The following is a 17,682-nucleotide window of genomic DNA, read 5'->3' as shown; positions in this document are numbered from 1 at the left end:
ACTTTATATACATATCCTGGACATCAGACTTTTTATCTGAGATTTTTTTTTTGCAAGGATGTTTTTCCTAATCAACATTATATTTATATTCTTTTGATCATTTTTTCCTCTATAAAGTCTCTTAGATACCTCTCTTTATCTTGCCTCACACAGTTACTACCTTGGCTCAGGCTCCTTATCACTTCACATTAAGTTTTTTATAATAAAGATCTTCATTGGTCTCTCCTCTTCAAATCTTTCCCCAATCCAATTTGTGCTCCACTAAGTTCTCCCCACCAAATTGTTTTCCTAGAACAAGGTTTGACTTTGTCACCCCCTACTCAATAATCCCTAATGGTCCCTTATTACTTCTAGGATCAAAAATAAACTTCCCTGTCTGGCATTTAAAAAAACCTTCATAACCTGGTCTTTTACAATGTTTCCAATCTTCTTATAAATTCTGTTTTATATACCTCCTTATAGTCTGTGTTATAGTCAAGCTGGCCTTTTTGCTCTCCTTTATACTTAATAGCTCATCTTACATTCTCCATGTCTTTGCATTGTCCTCCATGCTTCTGGCCTTCAGCTCTTCAAATTCTGTCCTCATTCAAGACCTTCTGCAAGAAGCCAAGCCTCCAAGTTGACTCATATATGGGCATGTATTTTCTGTAGGTATGTATGTATATACATACATCTTATCTTTCCCATTAGAATGCAAGCTCCTTGAGGGTGGTGAGTGCTTCACTTTTTTCTTTGTATTGCCAGTCTATCTTTGCTCTAGGCAAATGATGTTTGTCCTTCATTCTCGAAGAAGGCCATGACATCAAAGAGCGGTGATGTCATGCAAGCACCTGAATGGAATTTGAGTGAGGGATGCTGTGCTAAGTCCCCAGCCTCTCTTTCTCCTCCAGAGCCATCTGGGTCCACAAGCCAGATATGAATCAGGATGACTGGAGATGGCCCTGGATGTGAGGCTTCAGTGACTTGCCCAAGGTCGCACAGCTAGGAAGTGGCAAGTGTTGGAGGGCAGATTAGGATTCCTGACCTCTTGATTCCAAGGTCAGTGTTCTATCCACTGCAACACCTAGCTGCCCCAAGGCAAATAATTTAACAAACACTTCATAAAAGTTTATTGATTTTATTTCATTAATTTTGTTCATGCAAGAGGTTTTTAAATTTAATGTACACAAAGTTGTCTATATTATCTTTGGTGATCACTTCCAGCCCTTGTCTATTTATGAAATATCCCTCTAAGCATAGTTCTGAAAAATACCTCCTTCTGTTCTCTAATTTTTTTGTAATGTAACCTTTTCTACTTTGATCATGAATCCATTTGGAGTTTGTTGTGCTATATTGTGGAAGGCATGACTAACCATTTGTTGCTGCTTTCCAGGCTTCCTAAGGCTTCTTTAAACTCTGTTCTTGCAACAGTGGACTTCTATTTTTGATTGCTTCTAAGTCTCACCTGACCACTCTATTTGACACTATTCCTCTGATCTCCCTTTCTATTCTTTTTCAAACTAATGCCAAAAAATTTTGATGACTGCTACTTTGCAATACAGTTTGAAATCTGGTCATGCTGACTCTCCTTATTTTTACTTGTTTATTTCCTTTGAGATTCTAGATATTTTTTGTTCCTAAAATGAAATTTGTATTGTTTTATCTAGTTGTCCAGCACAACTATGAATTACCTATTGCTATATTTCTCAGTGTTTCACTTCTCAAGTCACAAAACCTTTCCTTCCCCTTCTCTTCCAAAAAGAGATGTCCTTCATACTTGATTGAAAATAAAAACAATTGAGACCATCCATCACCATTGTGAGCTCCATCTCTTCTTAGGCATATAAATTGTTATTGACATTTGACTTCTCTCTCCCCTGGGTTCTTGCGATGCTCTCTCTGCCCTATCTATCTATCTATGATCTTTTTGATCACCTTTACAGAGTCATTAATTATGGTCTGCTTCCTGTGCAAAGGTGTACCCAGAGTTTTGTCCTAGACCTTCTCCTCTTCTCTCTCTACATACTCTTGCTTAGTAATCTCATCACTTCCCTTAGATTCAAATGCTATCTTTAGGAGTTGATGGTAGTGGCACTATTCCCTTGATCTGCATTTCTAATGATGAAAGTGATGGTGATAGTGACGATGTTGGAGGTGGTGGTGATGGCATTGTTGCCATTGTTGGGTCATGTCCAACTCTTCTTGATACGATGACCTAAAGACAATAATATTATCAATGGGGTTTTCTTAACAAAGATACTAGAGTGATTTGCCATTTCTTCCTCTCAAGACTGACTGCCAAATCTTATCCAGCATCTCTAACTACCTACAGGAGATCTGGAGATCTCTACTGGATGCCTCATAAGTATTTCAAACTTAACATATACAAAACAAATCACATTTTCTTTTCCCCTAAAGCCAACTCCTCATCTTAACAATTTTCTTTCTTGTAAGTGCACCACAATTCTTTTTATTATGCAGATTCAAAATCAAAGCATTATCCTCAAATTTTCAATCTCACTCATTCACCCATATCCAATCAGTTGCTTGTCCTTGTTACTTCTATTCCCTCAAATTCCTTCACATCTATTGTCTTCTGTCTGCTAACATAAATAACCACATTAGTTCCAACTTTCATTATCTCTTTCCTGGTCTTCCTGAATTCAGTCTTTTCACCTTCCCAATTTATTTTCTACAAGTCCAAAAAAATATAAGTCTAACCATGTCACTCCCTGCTAATGAAACTTCATTGATACCTTATTCTTTCAAGAAGGGCAGCTAGGTGGTGCAGTGGCCAGACCACTCACCTTGGATTCAGGAGGATGGGAGTTCTAATCCAGCCTCAGATACTTGCCACTTACTAGCTGTGTAACCTTGGGCAAGTCACTTAACATCTGATTGCCTCCAATTGTCCTGATTCATTTCTGGCCACTAGACCAAGATGGACCTGAAGGAGAAAGTGAGACTGATGATTTAGCATAGCACCCCCTCACTTAAATCCAATTCACGTGCTTGTCATGGTATCACTTCCCTGATGTCATGATCTTCTTTGAAAATGAATTACAAACACGATTATTCTTTCAAGAACAACATGCAAGGACTTTATTTTTGCACTGAAAACTTCACAATCTGGCTCCTACCTGCCTTTCCTGGGTGACTACACATCATCCTCCCCATATTCATTGTGTTCCAATCAAACTGTCCTATTCATTATTCTTGGTACAAACCATCTCCTCTCCCTCCATATCTTGGCAGGTTGTCCTCCACACTTAAAATGCCCTTATTCATTTTCTCTAGCCTTTTAGAATTTATAGTTCCCTTAGTGCCCAGTTCAAGTCTTACATCTTTTAAAAGGTCTTTTCCTACCCCCCCAATTTATTAGCACCTTCCTAATCACTTTGTAATTAACTTTTATATGTCTACCTTTACTTATCTATGATAATGTTGCACAACCTCATTAGATAGATAGATAGATAGATAGATAGATAGATAGATAGATAGATAGATAGATAGATAGATAGATAGATTCATTTAGGGCAAGCAGTGTCTAATTTTGTATTCCAAGCACCTAACTCAGTACCCAGAACCTAGTGATTATTTAGTAGATAGCTTGATGATTGATATGGTATTAAATTGGCAGATTAATTTAATCAGTGTCATAATTTTTATGACATTAGTTTAGAGCAAATACAAACAATTGTTTTATTCCTAATTCTTTATATTGATTTTTTTTCTATAAAGTTGTGAGACAAGCAGCTAGGTAACACAGTAGAGAGCTAAATAAAAAACACCTGAGTTCAAATTGTTTCTTCATCCTGAGAACCTCTGTCTGCCTCAGGATTGTAAGGAATATAATGAAATATTTGAAAACTGCCTGGCACATAGTAGATATGTAATAAATACTTGTTTCCTTCCTTGAGGTTGCATTCATTTAAGTGCTAGATATGTTTGGGTGGTTTAACTGTGTATGTGTGTGTAGGGGGGGGGTATTTAATGGAATTTCTATTTCTTTCATTTTCTCTTGATTTTTCTATTGATGCATTGAAATGTCAGTGATTGTTATGGATATATTTTATTGATACTCTCAATCTCCTCAATTTTTTTTTGCTGAATCTATTGGGTTTTCTAAGCTAACCTACCTGTTATTAGTGATAATTTTCCTTTTTCTTTGCTAAAATTTATTTCTTTAATTTATTTTTCTTATTCTACTGCTAAAGTCTGTATTTCTAGTACTACATCAAAAAAATAGGAAAGAAAAGTAGCATCTTTGCTTTATATCTGTATTTTTAAATAAAATTCCCAGTGTTTTGCCATTTAAAATAATACTGACTCATGATTTTAGATATATAATTGTGTTCATATGACTTCCATCTCAATAATTTTAAGGATTTAAAACTATACGTTATCAAAGACTTTTTCTTCATCCATTGATATCATCACACAATATTTTAAGTTATTGTGCTACTTTTCTTAATATTGAACAATCCTTGCATCCCTGGTAGAAATCCAACATTATCATAATGAATAATTTTAGATGTATTTCTATAATCTCTGTCAACATGATGTTTAAAATTTGCATTAATATTCATTAGTGAGATTAGTTTTTTTCTCTTTCTCTCCTTTATCCTTCCTAGTTTAGGTATAAGGATAATCCTTACTTATAAAAAGGAACTTAATATTGAATACCATTTTGTTAACATAAGTATCACCTGGTCTTTAAATAGTTGAAAGAAATTTATCTCATCTGGGGTTGTTGAGTTTTTTTTTTCTCTTTGGAAATTCAATTATCGTTTGCTCCATTTTTCTATCGTATATCAGAGTTTTCGATCAGTAATTTTTGGATGAATAGATAGATGGGCAATTGTCACATTTTCTACAGACACACTTATTATAGATACTAACTAAACTTTTATTTAAGACCCCAAACATCAGGAAGAGTTCTAGTTTCAGATTTTTTTCCCAATGCATTTCAACCAACAAACATTATTAAGTACCTACAGCATATGAGACATCATCTAAGGTTACTTTTCATCCCTAAATGTCTATTTCAGCAAGTTCTCTATTGAAAACTAAGTTTTGAGGATGTCCGAGACTGAATGTCACACAGATGATTATGCAAAATACCAAGCTGCTTCCTTGCATCTGTAGGGAACTGTGAAATATTCAATTCCTGAAATAGGTACCCATATGAAGAGACACCAGATGATGAGGTCAAATAATCTTCCCCAGTTCAAACATATAAATGCAAAACAAGAATGCCCAAATTGGACCCTAGGGAGTCACTAAATTGGTTGGAGTAGAGCTAAAACAAAGCTTTCTTCTCTTCATAGAAAATAGCATTTTCCCCCCTAAATTACAGAGGCTCATTCATTAGATCAGCAACTCCTCATCAGTCACAGTAAGACATACTGTACTTTACCCCAACATAGTGATGCCATTTTGGTCCTCTTTGTGAATGAAGGACAACAATCAACCAAACAACTCCTCATCAAGAAACAGCTTTGTTCCTATATTCTCTTAACCCTAAAGCAGACAATGGAGGACTTTCACTTAAAATTAATAATGGAACTGTTGGGAGAGGGAGGCTAGCTAAAGAATTCTATTTAAGAGATTAATTCCATACATTTAACTTCTCAGTGCTGGAGGCAGCCCCAAGTTACAGACCAGCTATTACTATGGATTAGACCAATGAAATGATAGAACTGCACTATTTTTCCCCAATTACATCACAAGATATGTGACTTCAGAATTGGTGCATGCCTTCTTTGGAATAAAGAATAATAGTTGATATTTGCCAAACTCTTTCATTGAATATACCTCTAAACTCCACTTCTTAGCGATATCGAACAAATTTCTCTGTTTCTCAGTGTAACACTGTCTTAGAACCTACTCTTTAACTTCTCGCTTGAATGGTAAGATTGGGTTTCCAGAAACTGGCTTGCTATTTCTTCCCTCTGGAGTTTGTGAATGATGAAACCTTGAGGGGTTGGGCTTTCTAATACTGTTATTCACAAGTCCCCCCCTTCCTTTATTGCTAACCAAAGTTCATTAAATTTTGGAATGGGTGTTTATTATTTCCCAAGATGGTTTGGTAGATACAGTTACTACAAAACATTTCCTTAAACCAGGGATATAGTCTTTCACAATTAAACACAGGGTCCTTGAATACAATGGACTCCATCTTACCCTGCCAAAGATAAACTCAAGGATTCTTTTTCCCTTAATGGAATTATCATGTTATCCTCCTAATGTATAGGTCTCCTTGCTGTTCCAAGCATAAGTACCTTTATAGAGTCCTGAATCTGCCTTTCTTCAGTATTCTATTTTGTCCTGTCTCAACTCCTGACTGCCTGTATTGTTACTAATGGTACAAACTCTCTAATGCCATTGTCAATGTTGGGGTGAGGGTAAGTGTGCTAGACAACTAAATAAAACTTGCTCTGGGACTGGCACAAAGGATCTGTTACCTTATGGTACTCTTAAAGTCTGACAAGCTCTCTGCTCAAATCCTTTTCTTGATATACATTGACTCGGAAATATGTCTCATTAGTTCAACCAATCTTAATCCATTTGGGTTTTTTTTAATTTAGATGATATGATTGTGCTCTATTCTTGAATATTTAATTAAATTATTCTAATGAATAAGAATAATACATAACAGAATTTCAGAGTTGAAGGAAAATCTTCCTCCCTACCAGGGCTATTTAAGATAACCTTTACAAGCCTAAAAATCCTCTCTACAATGTCATTGGAAGTCTTCAAGTAAAGGTTGTTCAACGTGTGCTTAAAGACTTCCAATGAGGAGGAATTCATACCATCTCTAGGCAGCTTATTGCTCTTTTGGATAGCTTTAATTATTTGCTGTTCAGTTATGTCCAACTGTGAACCCATTTGGGATTTTCTTGGTAGAGAGACCCTGGAGTGATTTGCCATTTCTTTCGCCAGCTTATTTTACAGAGGAAGAACTTTGAGACAAACAAGTTAAGTGACTTATCCAGGTTCACCCAGTTAGCATCTGAGGCCAGATTTGAACTCAGGAAAATGAGTTTTCCTGACTCCAGGTCCAGCACTCTATCCATAGCATCATCTCGAGGTAAAAAGTAAAAGGAGAGTGATTCTTTTCTAATCCAATCCATTTCTAGTTTCCAGGAAAAGATAGAAAGGAGAAACAAACTGAGATCACAAGGTGTGAACTCATACTTGCTTACCATTGACATCTTATTAATACATACCAGCTCTAAAGATGTACCAGAAGGTGAAATGTGTTTGTCCTTCCCCTCAAAGCTAGTGGAGTGGGGAAGTTTTTGTACCATAATTTCTGCTTAACCCATGTCCCATCCTATCTCTGTTGCACTGATTAATGATAAGTCATTGGGATCTAAAGCTTCCAAAAAAGCAAAAATCACACACATCTGGAAAAATTGGGGCTACCCCAGGCTGAATTTTGTCTTCCTTACCAGTTAATCTGAGACTATCAATCTTTCTGTTAATGAAGCCCAGAAGTAAATACAAACATACACACACACATACACACACACACACACACACACACACACACACACACAAACACACGTCAAGACTATCAGATTATTAACCTGAATGAGCTGACTGGAGAGATTCAGAGGTGGTTTGAGTCCATGCTGAGTCTTTGAAGCTCTGATCAGAACCCCTGAAGATTATGGACTTTTAAATAATGTCATGGGAAAATAAGAGAAAGAGGGTATTCTTAATCATCCATCCTTATAAGTCAAAGATAAAGTAGTACTGTAGCAGAAGGTAGCTGCTATACCAGCAGTTCGACCTGAGTTAACTTGACCTCATACTTAGCTTATGGGGACCCTGGTTGTTGGAGGCAATCAAGCAGACCAAACCTCAAAGCTATGTGGAGGAGAGCAAGCTAGCCCCCCTAGAAGGCAAATTGGACCTTGTGTTACTAATTTTATCTACTGCAAACTTCAGTGGAGTTACTTCTCCATATTAGTCAGTGAATGCAGAGCTCCAAACACTTCTGCCCTCCTGGTAATTAAATTAAAAAACTACAACAGCTGCACTTTCCCCAAGGTAAGTCTACAATTATCTCAGCAAGCCTCCAATAGTGTCTTCCTCTGGAGGTCACAGAGTGGGAGAGCATGGCACCAGGCTAGATTGGATCCCCAGCTACCAATCACTTTTCTGCTATTCTTTGAATAATATTTGGTTTATAGGTAGAGAAACTGAGACCTAAAGATTTTCTAATTTTATATCAATGACAGAAAGCAACAGGGTGACATACAAATAGTCACCCAAATCTGCCCAATAAATAGCCTTCCTGTAACTCACCACAGGTTATTTTCACTCCTAATGTAATACAGAGGATCAGTAATTCATTAAATGCCTCCCTTGGGTTCCAATAAGAATCAACACCTAGTGCATCCTCCTGAATTGCCAGATATTCCTATTTCATGAGAAGGACAGTCAGGGCAAATAGAAGATTCTGAAAAATTTAGGCAGACAACCAATCCTTATTGAGGGAAAAGCACACGTCAGGATAATGTCTTCATTGCCCCATGGGCTTGTATCTCTCAGATTTCATCCTCATGACCCAGTAGTTTCTTCGACATGTGTAGATAACCAGTCTTAGGACTCACAATTCAGAAATACCCTCACTCCTGGGCCTCTCACTAAATAAATATTGCTTCCCAGGACCCCCATTTAACAAAGGTGACCAGGTCATCCATTTCCTCCTCCTGGCTTCTCCATCATGTTCCCATGCTGGTATCTTTTTGCCTGTCCCCCATTGCTTTTCCATTTCGTTTTATGTGCCATCTTCCCCATTTGAATAGAAACTCTTTGAGAGTGGGAACTATCTTTCTTCTTGCTTGTCTTTACATTCCCAGAGTTTAGGAACAGAGTAATCATTTGAGAAATAGAAAACAGTCTCCTTCTGAAGATCTGAAGATCTGCAGACCTCCCATCTTCTTTTAGATTTCTTGATTTTGAGGGTTTATGCTTAATTCTGAATGGGGTTTGAGGCCTGGGAGTTAGATATGGACTTTTGGTAAAACATCTAAGCTGTACTCAAGGACCTGGGTCATTGCTTAGTATCTCTCTTAAAAGGAAGTGGAAATCCTGAGATCAACTAGCTATTTCCAATAGAGCTACCCTAGACCTTAGAGGAATAGACCCGACAAGAGATACCAATCAATAACTTTCAAAAGAAAATAGTTTTGCATTGTTGAGCCAAGAGGAAACTAGAACAAAGATATTTATGATCCATCTGGAACTATGCCTCCAATATTAACCGCCTTACCTTCTCAGGCATAACTAAACTGTTTCTATTTTAACCAGTATCAAAGTAATGTTTAATGTTGGTGATCTGGCCACCATAGCATTTCTCTCCCCCTTCCCCCCCCTTTAGCCTACTCACTATACTTTCATATTTTTTCCCATCATGCTAGGAAAATGGAAATTTTTTGTGTAGTTCTATAATAGAGTGGCGATTCTGCAGGACTTTGGACTCCAATAACCTCTGCTACTTTACTCTAGAGGAGTCAATTTTCCAGAATACTTGACTCTTGGCATGGGTCAGTATTTCTCATACTAACTACCATTCAAGAAAAATATTGTGTCCTGAGAGAACCATCATCTCTGGAGGGGACCCCGATAATCAATGTATCTTTGAGTGTGATCAGAAAGTCAGCAGACTGTTATTCTGATCTGGTGAGATTTAAAGAATTGATGTCCACTAATGTGAATTGGTCTAAGACTAAGCAGGCTAATGAGGTTCTTGCCTTATGGTATGGCTCCAGAATACTCTGTCTCTTTCATGAAAAAATACTCAGGAAAGAAGAAAGTCTCCTATTAAAAGGAGCGTATAGCTCTGGCATTCTGATTTCTCCAACTTATATTCCTTAGCTTTACTCTTGACTCTAGTTTCTGGTATTAGTGTAGATATTTCCTTTTCTCCTGCTAATGCCCCTGGCACTTGGGATCCATTTTCAGAATTCTTCCATCATGACTTAAATTGATAACCCCAGTTTCTAATTTGGACCATGGCCATATTCTAGAGTAATGTTTGTCCTTCACATCAATTGTGCTTAGTATCCTAGTTCCCAGTAGGTCCCCTGAACCCTCTTCCCTTCCTGGATCTCTTAATTCCTGACTCATAAGTCCCAGTTCTGGATTTTATTTTCTGGTGAACAATTTCAAATTCTGATACCTTTACTCAAGAATCTCACAACTTAACTATGAAATAACCAGAGAATCTGAAAGGGTGACATTTTCACAAAATCAAATGCCTGGATGTCTAGTACAAAGGGGATAAACAAGTTGCAAATGAGATAGAGGAGAAACATGGGAGAAATCATGGGGGGTTAATTAGAGAAGGTACAAGCAGAGACTGAGGAAGGGCCTGGAGGTTCTAGGGGCCTGGAAATGAGCCAAATAGCTTTTCAGCTCCAGGTGACTATATTGAATGCAGCCCTCCTGGAAGAGAAGATAATGATTGCTGTAGCTCCCAGCCCCAGGAGGCAATATGGAGAGATTCTAGTCAGACTGGATTCACTGAAAATTTGTTTCAGTGCATTCCAGATGCCTTTCTTAACTGCTAAGTATTAGAGAGAGAAAGAGTCATTCTGAGCTGATAGAAATGCAACTTTTATACCAGTCTTCTCCCTTTACTACCTTTTCTAAACCATCATAAGGTATAATGGGAAGAGCCATGAAAGAGAGTCAAAGAGGATTTAGATCCAAGAGACGTGGTTTTGAATCCTAATTCTAACATTTAGAAGCTATGTGACTTCAGGGAAGTCACTGAACCTTTCTCTGAGGTTCAATTCTCTTATCAATAAAATTTCCATAATGATATTTGCACTTTCTCCCTCATAAAATTGTTAAAATTTTTATATATATACTTTGCATATCTTAGAACACTATGGGTATTGTTTTTATTAACCAAGGACCTTTCTTCCCTTCTCTGTAAACAAGAGCCATTTTCTACTGAAGCATTTCATGTCTTTTTGGAAATTCCCCCTCTGTGCCACTTTCTGGGAGAGAAAATTCTATTTTACCTTTTTTATAGTTTAGGGTACTGATTAATGCTTCAGTGTATCTTGTTTTGAAGATCTTGGTAGGGAGAGTCTTCCTGGTCCCTTTAATCTAGAGAAGAAGTTCTTAACCTGGCATTTATAAGAAAAAATATTTCTTTTTTTTAAATTTTCCATCTGATAATTTAGCATTTTTTTCAAAAATTTCAAAATATTTTAATTGCCCTCAATCAAATTAATTTTCTTTGTAATTCAATGTGTTTTATTTATGCTTTTAAAAAACTTTACTTTGAGAAGGGGTCCATAAGTTTCACCAAATTGTCAGAAAGATCCAGGACCCCAAAATGATTAAGAACCCCTGCTTTAGTGAAACCTACTCACTGGAACTTTTCCTGGTGCCCTGTATAACTATGGGGAAAACACTGGGCAACTCTCTGAGATCCAAGGGGCTTGTAATTGCGATGTGTTTATCCTTTACTATCCAGAAATCATTCTTTGGTGTTTGATGACCAGTTAGTATAGAATAATGGTTTTCATTCATAACTGTGTTGTCAGGGAACTGTATCATGAAGGTTCCCATTGAAGTTTAAGTTATAAAATGTTAAAAGTGAAAGAGATCTTAGAGTTCATTCAGTTTTTCTTTTAAAAATGACCTAGTAGTCCAAGAGAAAATTACTTTTCTTGAATAGAGATGAGGCATCCCTACTTGAAAAAGAAAATGTTCATGACTGGGTCCCATTCCATACCTCTTCTGTTTGGACAGATGGAGAATATTTGTGTGTTTGCTGACCATAAACTATCTTCACTCTACATGGACCAGAGGGCAGGACAGATACAAAATCACAAGTCTGGAGCAATCTGTGAGGGATGGGCAGAAAGGGATGAGGTGGTTAGAGACCCTGACAAATGGCCAGACTAAAATCATGACTCAATACTTTGGGCTAAGGAGTTGTCAACCTAGAATCAAAAAGAGCCAGAAATGGGGCAATAATGTAGATCAAGATCAAAATGCCAGTGGATCAATATTAGGATTCAGAGAAAACATGAGATAGGTGGCAACGGACAAAATCCTTTGACACATGACTCCCCCCCCCTTTTTAAAGTCAAAACATAAAAACAGTAACTGAATATAACTGGACCATATTTAAAGGGCCTCTTTGATATGAAAGGGGAAAAGTGTGGATCCTAAAGTCCTTTGAGCATGGCACTTTGAACCTTAGAAGTCCATATGAGCCCTGACTCATAGCCAGCTTCCTCCATTCAAGGGCAAAGGAAAAGTCATAGATCACCTTTTTAAAATCTGAGAGGAATCGAGTGAATCAATATGTCTGATAAGGACTGAAGAGTTGGAAGAAACCCATCTCTTCTATAGAAGATGGACACCCTGCATGTGGAGGCAGTTAGGCTATGGATAGGGCTGATAGGTGCCAAGGTCAATAAGAAAAAACAAAACTATGTGACAGGCATTGGTAATCAAAAAAAGAGAAAGGATCTGAGACCCTAGACCAGTCAATGAGAGAGACTGGTGGGGGAGGAGATGCGCAGTATATTTAGTTTCCTAATAATAAGATATGTCTGTTGCTAAATAGGGCAATTTGTCCTGAGGTCTACTCCCGTACACCAAACATTCTCAAGGAGCATCAGAATTTTAAAGCAGAGAGGAATCTCTAAACTAATCAAACCCAATCCCATTTGTTGCAAAAACCAAGTCCTAAAATAGGGAAGTGATATACCCAAAGTGATATAATGATAGCTTCGTAAGTTATTAGATAGGGAAATATCATTAAATAGCAAATTGCAGTATATGGAGTACTAGACTTCAAGTTAGGAAGATTGGGGTCTAAATCCCCTATCTTAGATGCTTTTTTAGCTAGATGAGATTGAACAAGCCATTTGTTCTCTCTGAGTCTCACTTTACTTATTCATAAAATGCATGAAATACCTTTCTATAGGATCTGCCTCACCAGATTGTCAAGAGGCTCAAATGTAATACAACATATATAAAGTCTTTTTCATATTTTAAGCACCACACAAGACCAATTATTATTGGTCAACCCTTCAAGGTTTCATGATTTTAATTTCACCAGTTTGGCCATTCTCTCCATTGGTGTAGATTAACCACTCTTCTAAACTTTGATCAATGACTTCTGGGAGTTGCTAAAAATTCATCACTCTCTGACCCTGTGATGAAAAATCTTGATAAACTCAGTCAGTCAAGTAGAATTTACTAAAATACCTATCACTTCCAAGTATTGGGCTAAGTGCTTAGGATAGAAAGTAAAGCAAAATATTGACCCCCTGCTCTCAAGGAGTCATATGGTCCATCCCTGGAACCTGACCCCAAACTTTTTCATCTTGCTGAATCCTGCCATAACTTCTTTTTTTTTTAGTTTTGAAAACTGAGGTCTACCTCAATGATACCATCAAACATCAGAGGACAGCACCAAATCCATTGAGTCATCTCATCCTTATCTACAAATACATTCTGGTTAGTCCCTTTAACTTGTTCTGGAGGGTAGCCAAAGTGGTTCAGTGGTTGGATCACTGAACCTGAAGTCAGGAAGACATGAGTTCAAATATGGCCTCAGAAACTTCTAGCTATATGACCCTGGGCAAGTCATCTAATCTCTGTTTGTCTTAATATACTAGAGAAAGAAATGGCAAACCGATATCTTTGCCTGGAAAACAGGACAGTATGATCCACAGGGTCATGAAGAATCAGGCACAATTGAACAATAGTGACTTTTTGTCAATTATCTATTTAGTAAATCTAACTGGTGTCTCACTCTGTAGGGAGACTACTTTTGTATTGATTTCCCTGTTGGAACTCCACTTGCTAACACAAACCAGGATCAAAAGGACCAGTTTTTCCCATTCAGAAAACTGAAGAAAGGAGCCAGAATCACAACAATTGCTAGACAAATTCAAAATTTGATTAGGTCCAATTCTCCAACTGTATCATGACAGTGAATCTCAAGAAGGAAACCAACTTACCTCTCACATACACACTCTTTGCATAAGAATGAATGAATGAATGAATGAATGAATGAGGCATTTGTTGAATGTTTACTATGCACAAAACCCTGAGAATACGAACAGAAAAGTAAGATAGTTCCTGTTCTCAGAGTCCACATTCTAAGATGGGAAAAAAACATAAATAAAAACTGCAAGTTAGATGGAAAAGTCTCTTGGTCATTGGGGTAGAAGAGCAAAGCAGATGGCAATGAATCTTTTTAAATGTTATTTCCACTTATAAATTATGTCAGTTGAATTATTTGATAGTGACAAGTATTCTGGTGACAAGTACTTTCTTTGATGTCTATAACTGTGGCTACTGAAGAAGCACTGGCCAGGCTGTATCTCCACAAGGGTTGCTTCCTAGGATGATGGTTTCAGACAGTGGACTGGAAGTTTTGTTTATTCCAAGATGCTTAGTTTTAGAGTCCTTGGCCGTCTCCATCAGGGTCTGAGGGAGTTTAATAGTTAAAGTGGTCGTTTTTTTATAACATGTTACCTTTTGTCTTTTCTGCAAGATGCCCTACTACTCTAAATAGGTTGGCTTGCCTAACATAGCTAGCAGCTGACTAGCCATTGATGGGAATGACTGGACCCTTTTTCACATGAATTACTTCCTCCAATGAAATCTGTAAAAGCTGGTCTAGAACCTGAGAAGTGCTGTCCCTCCTTGTGCTTTTTCTGTGGCAACTGGTTAACATTGTTGCTGATAGTAGGGAGGAAGGTAGATAGATCCTCTTCTCCATAATGATTTGTCCCCTTCAATGATTGGCAACAGGGGCTGAGCTGGAAGGAGGTCTCATGGTTTGAGGAACATTGCTGTTCTCCAGTCACAGCTGACTTACCTAAAACATGCTGCCTCCAAGTTCTCCCTCAGGATGCACTGATATTTCAGGTAGACTGGCTTATCTGAAACCATTGCTTATCTCTCAGTTCAATGATATCCTGGGGAAATTGGAGAAAGTAAGATAGTCTTCAGTTAAGTTGTGAAATGCTAATCACCTAACTACTTACTACCTAACCACAAATGAACTAGTAAACAAAAATACTCTCCATTTTAGCTATGGTGCTATGGAAAGAGTAGGGCATCTGTAAATCAAGGTACAAATCTTGGCTTTGTACCTCAATTTTCAAATGAGTGATCTTGGACAAGTCCTATTTATCCTGTATATAGTTTGATGTCTATCTCCCATTTGACTGTAAGTTCCTTGAGGGCAGGTAATCTTTTACTTCTTTTTTACATCACCAGTGCTTGGCACAGTGCCTGTTACTTTAGCAGGTAAATGTTTATTGATTGACATTAATAGTGAAACTGTAGGTCTGGCTAGGTGGCACAGTGGATAGAGTACCAACCCTGGAATCAGGAGTACCTGAGTTCAAATCTGACCTCAGACACTTAATAATTACTTAGCTGTGTGGCCTTGGGCAAGCCATTTAACCCCATTTGCCTTGCAAAAAAATCTAAAACAAAAAACAAAAAAACCTAATAGTGAAACTGCATTCAGTGGAACTTAGTCCACAAACCCATGAATCTCACATTCAATTTCCCTGTAATAGATAACAAAACTAATCTCATTGTGATCATGAGCTCCTTCTCCAAGCAGCCTCAATCACTTCTTCCAGATTAGTCTCTCAGCATCCAAACTGACAGAAATCAGACTAAACCTAAGTAGCATGGCACATGCACAATCAGGCTTAGAATTAGGAAGACCTGATCTCCACTTCAGAACTTTACTAGCCATATGACCCTGAGTAAGTCTCTTAACCTCTTTCAACTTTCATTTCTTCATTCAGAAATTATGGCTAATGACTGAATTTACCTTACAGTCTTATTATGAGGATCAAATGAGATAAAATGTGTAAATAACTGTAAAGTCTTAGAGTATTGTATAATGTTGCCTTCTTCAGGTAGCACAGTAGCCTGATTTGAAATAAGAAAGACCTGAATTTTAATCCTGCTAAAACAAGATAAGCACAAACCATATGACCATGGGCAAGTTGTTTAATTTCCATCAACTTCAGTTTCCTTTTCTGTAAAATGGGGAGAATAACCCTGCCTCACAAGGGTGTTAGGAGAATCAAATGAGATTATATATAAGTAAAACATTTAGCAAATTTAAGACTCTATATAAAGACTAGCTATTTTCTTTTGCTTATCTTTCACTTCTTATGGATACCCATATTCCTTTAAGTTTCAGAGTCCCACCTGTTTCTCCATTTTCCCCTATTAATTCCATAACATACTATGCTCCTAATAATACCTGCTCTGAAGGATATCTTCATCAAAGTCTTTAATAATACTCTTGAAAAGAAACAAATCAAAGACTGAACCCTATGGTAGCCCAACTGAGATTGTCCTTTAAGTTCTTCTTGTTCCATCACTCAATGATGGAGATGTGATCATTTAATGATTGGGAAACCACCTCACTCTTTGGTCAACCAGTCTACATCTCTCCTCATTCACAAAGATTCTCTTTGTCAAATGTCTTGTGTACCTAGATCAGAAAATATTTACTGTATCCCAATGTCAAAAATCACATCAGTAAAGAGAATTAAGCTAAGTAGATATTACTGGTTTCTAGTGAACCCATACTGGATCCGACAGATCATCTCCTTTACTAAACACTCATTTATCATCCGACTAATAAGATATTTTAAATTTTTTTCAGAAATTAAAAAGTTCTATAGCTTTTCTCCACCCTTTCCTGCTGTAACACATGTGCCACTGACTTCTGAATTCACCATATTGTTGAGATACAGTTTAACATATTTTGCATAATCAGAATTATTCTTTTGTTGTTCCATCACGCCTTCCAAAACATGTTTGAATGCTAGAATCCAGATATTTAGTGTCTATTCAGAAATCAAATAAGAACATATTTAATAAGAATAGCATTGCAAAGTGAATATTAAGAACTAACATTTATATAATGCTTAAAAGTTTGTAAAATACTTGATAAATATTATCCCTTTTGATCATCACAACAACCCTGGGAAATGGATACTATAATTAGCCCCATTTTATAGATGAGAAAACTGAGGTAGACAGAGATTAAGTGATTTGCTCAGGGTCACACAGTTAGTAAGTGTCTTAGACTGGGTTTGAATTCAGGGCTTTCTAACTCCAGGTCTAACACTCTACTGTGCCATAATAGAAGCAGTTATTAGCGTCTATATATTTATATATGTACAATCTATTAGAGACTCATCTCTTTGAAGGAAAAGGTTTAGCCTTCACCTGCACCTGGAAAACTGACAAAGTCTATGAAGATGGGTTTCTCTCCTTCTTTCTTGGTGGCCAACATGCTTGATGAAGCTTCCTTGAGACCAGAATCTTTTTTGCCTTTCTTTGTTAACCCAGGGCTTATCTCAATAACTAGACTATAGTGAGATGTTAATGAATGCTGACTGACTTGCTGTCAGGCTTCCATTTCAGCTTAGACATGGGACCACAGGTATTCTGCCAGGAATCTTGGGTTTGGGGATAGTATAGAATCTTGCTTGTCCCACACTAACCACATCCCCGACTCATTGTCTTTGCTCACAATAGCTCCCCCGTAGCAGGTCTTGGCTTTTATAAATCTCTCTTCTCTAAGAATAATAAAGTTAAAATCAACCAGATTCCTTGCCACATGGAGAAATCCCAGAGCATCCTAACATAGGA

At 37.3% G+C, this 17,682-nt stretch overlaps 1 long non-coding RNA gene across 1 annotated transcript in view; it reads right to left on the bottom strand.

The window, feature by feature from the left end:
* Positions 1–17,479, bottom strand: part of LOC141511040 (uncharacterized) — a 42,006-nt gene extending 24,527 nt beyond the window's left edge. The window contains exons 1-2 of the long non-coding RNA XR_012475252.1: positions 17,257–17,479; positions 14,864–14,963 (exon numbers count right to left, since the gene is read on the bottom strand). This is a non-coding gene — a long non-coding RNA (uncharacterized LOC141511040). The remainder of the gene's footprint in view (positions 1–14,863; positions 14,964–17,256) is intronic.
* Positions 17,480–17,682: the final 203 nt, after the last annotated feature.

The sequence above is a fragment of the Macrotis lagotis genome, chromosome 2 (assembly GCF_037893015.1).
Source record: "Macrotis lagotis isolate mMagLag1 chromosome 2, bilby.v1.9.chrom.fasta, whole genome shotgun sequence".
In the NCBI taxonomy this organism is placed as follows: Eukaryota; Metazoa; Chordata; class Mammalia; order Peramelemorphia; family Peramelidae; genus Macrotis; species Macrotis lagotis.
The sequence above is the reverse complement of the archived record's forward strand: the minus strand, read 5'-3'. Positions and strand labels throughout refer to the sequence as shown.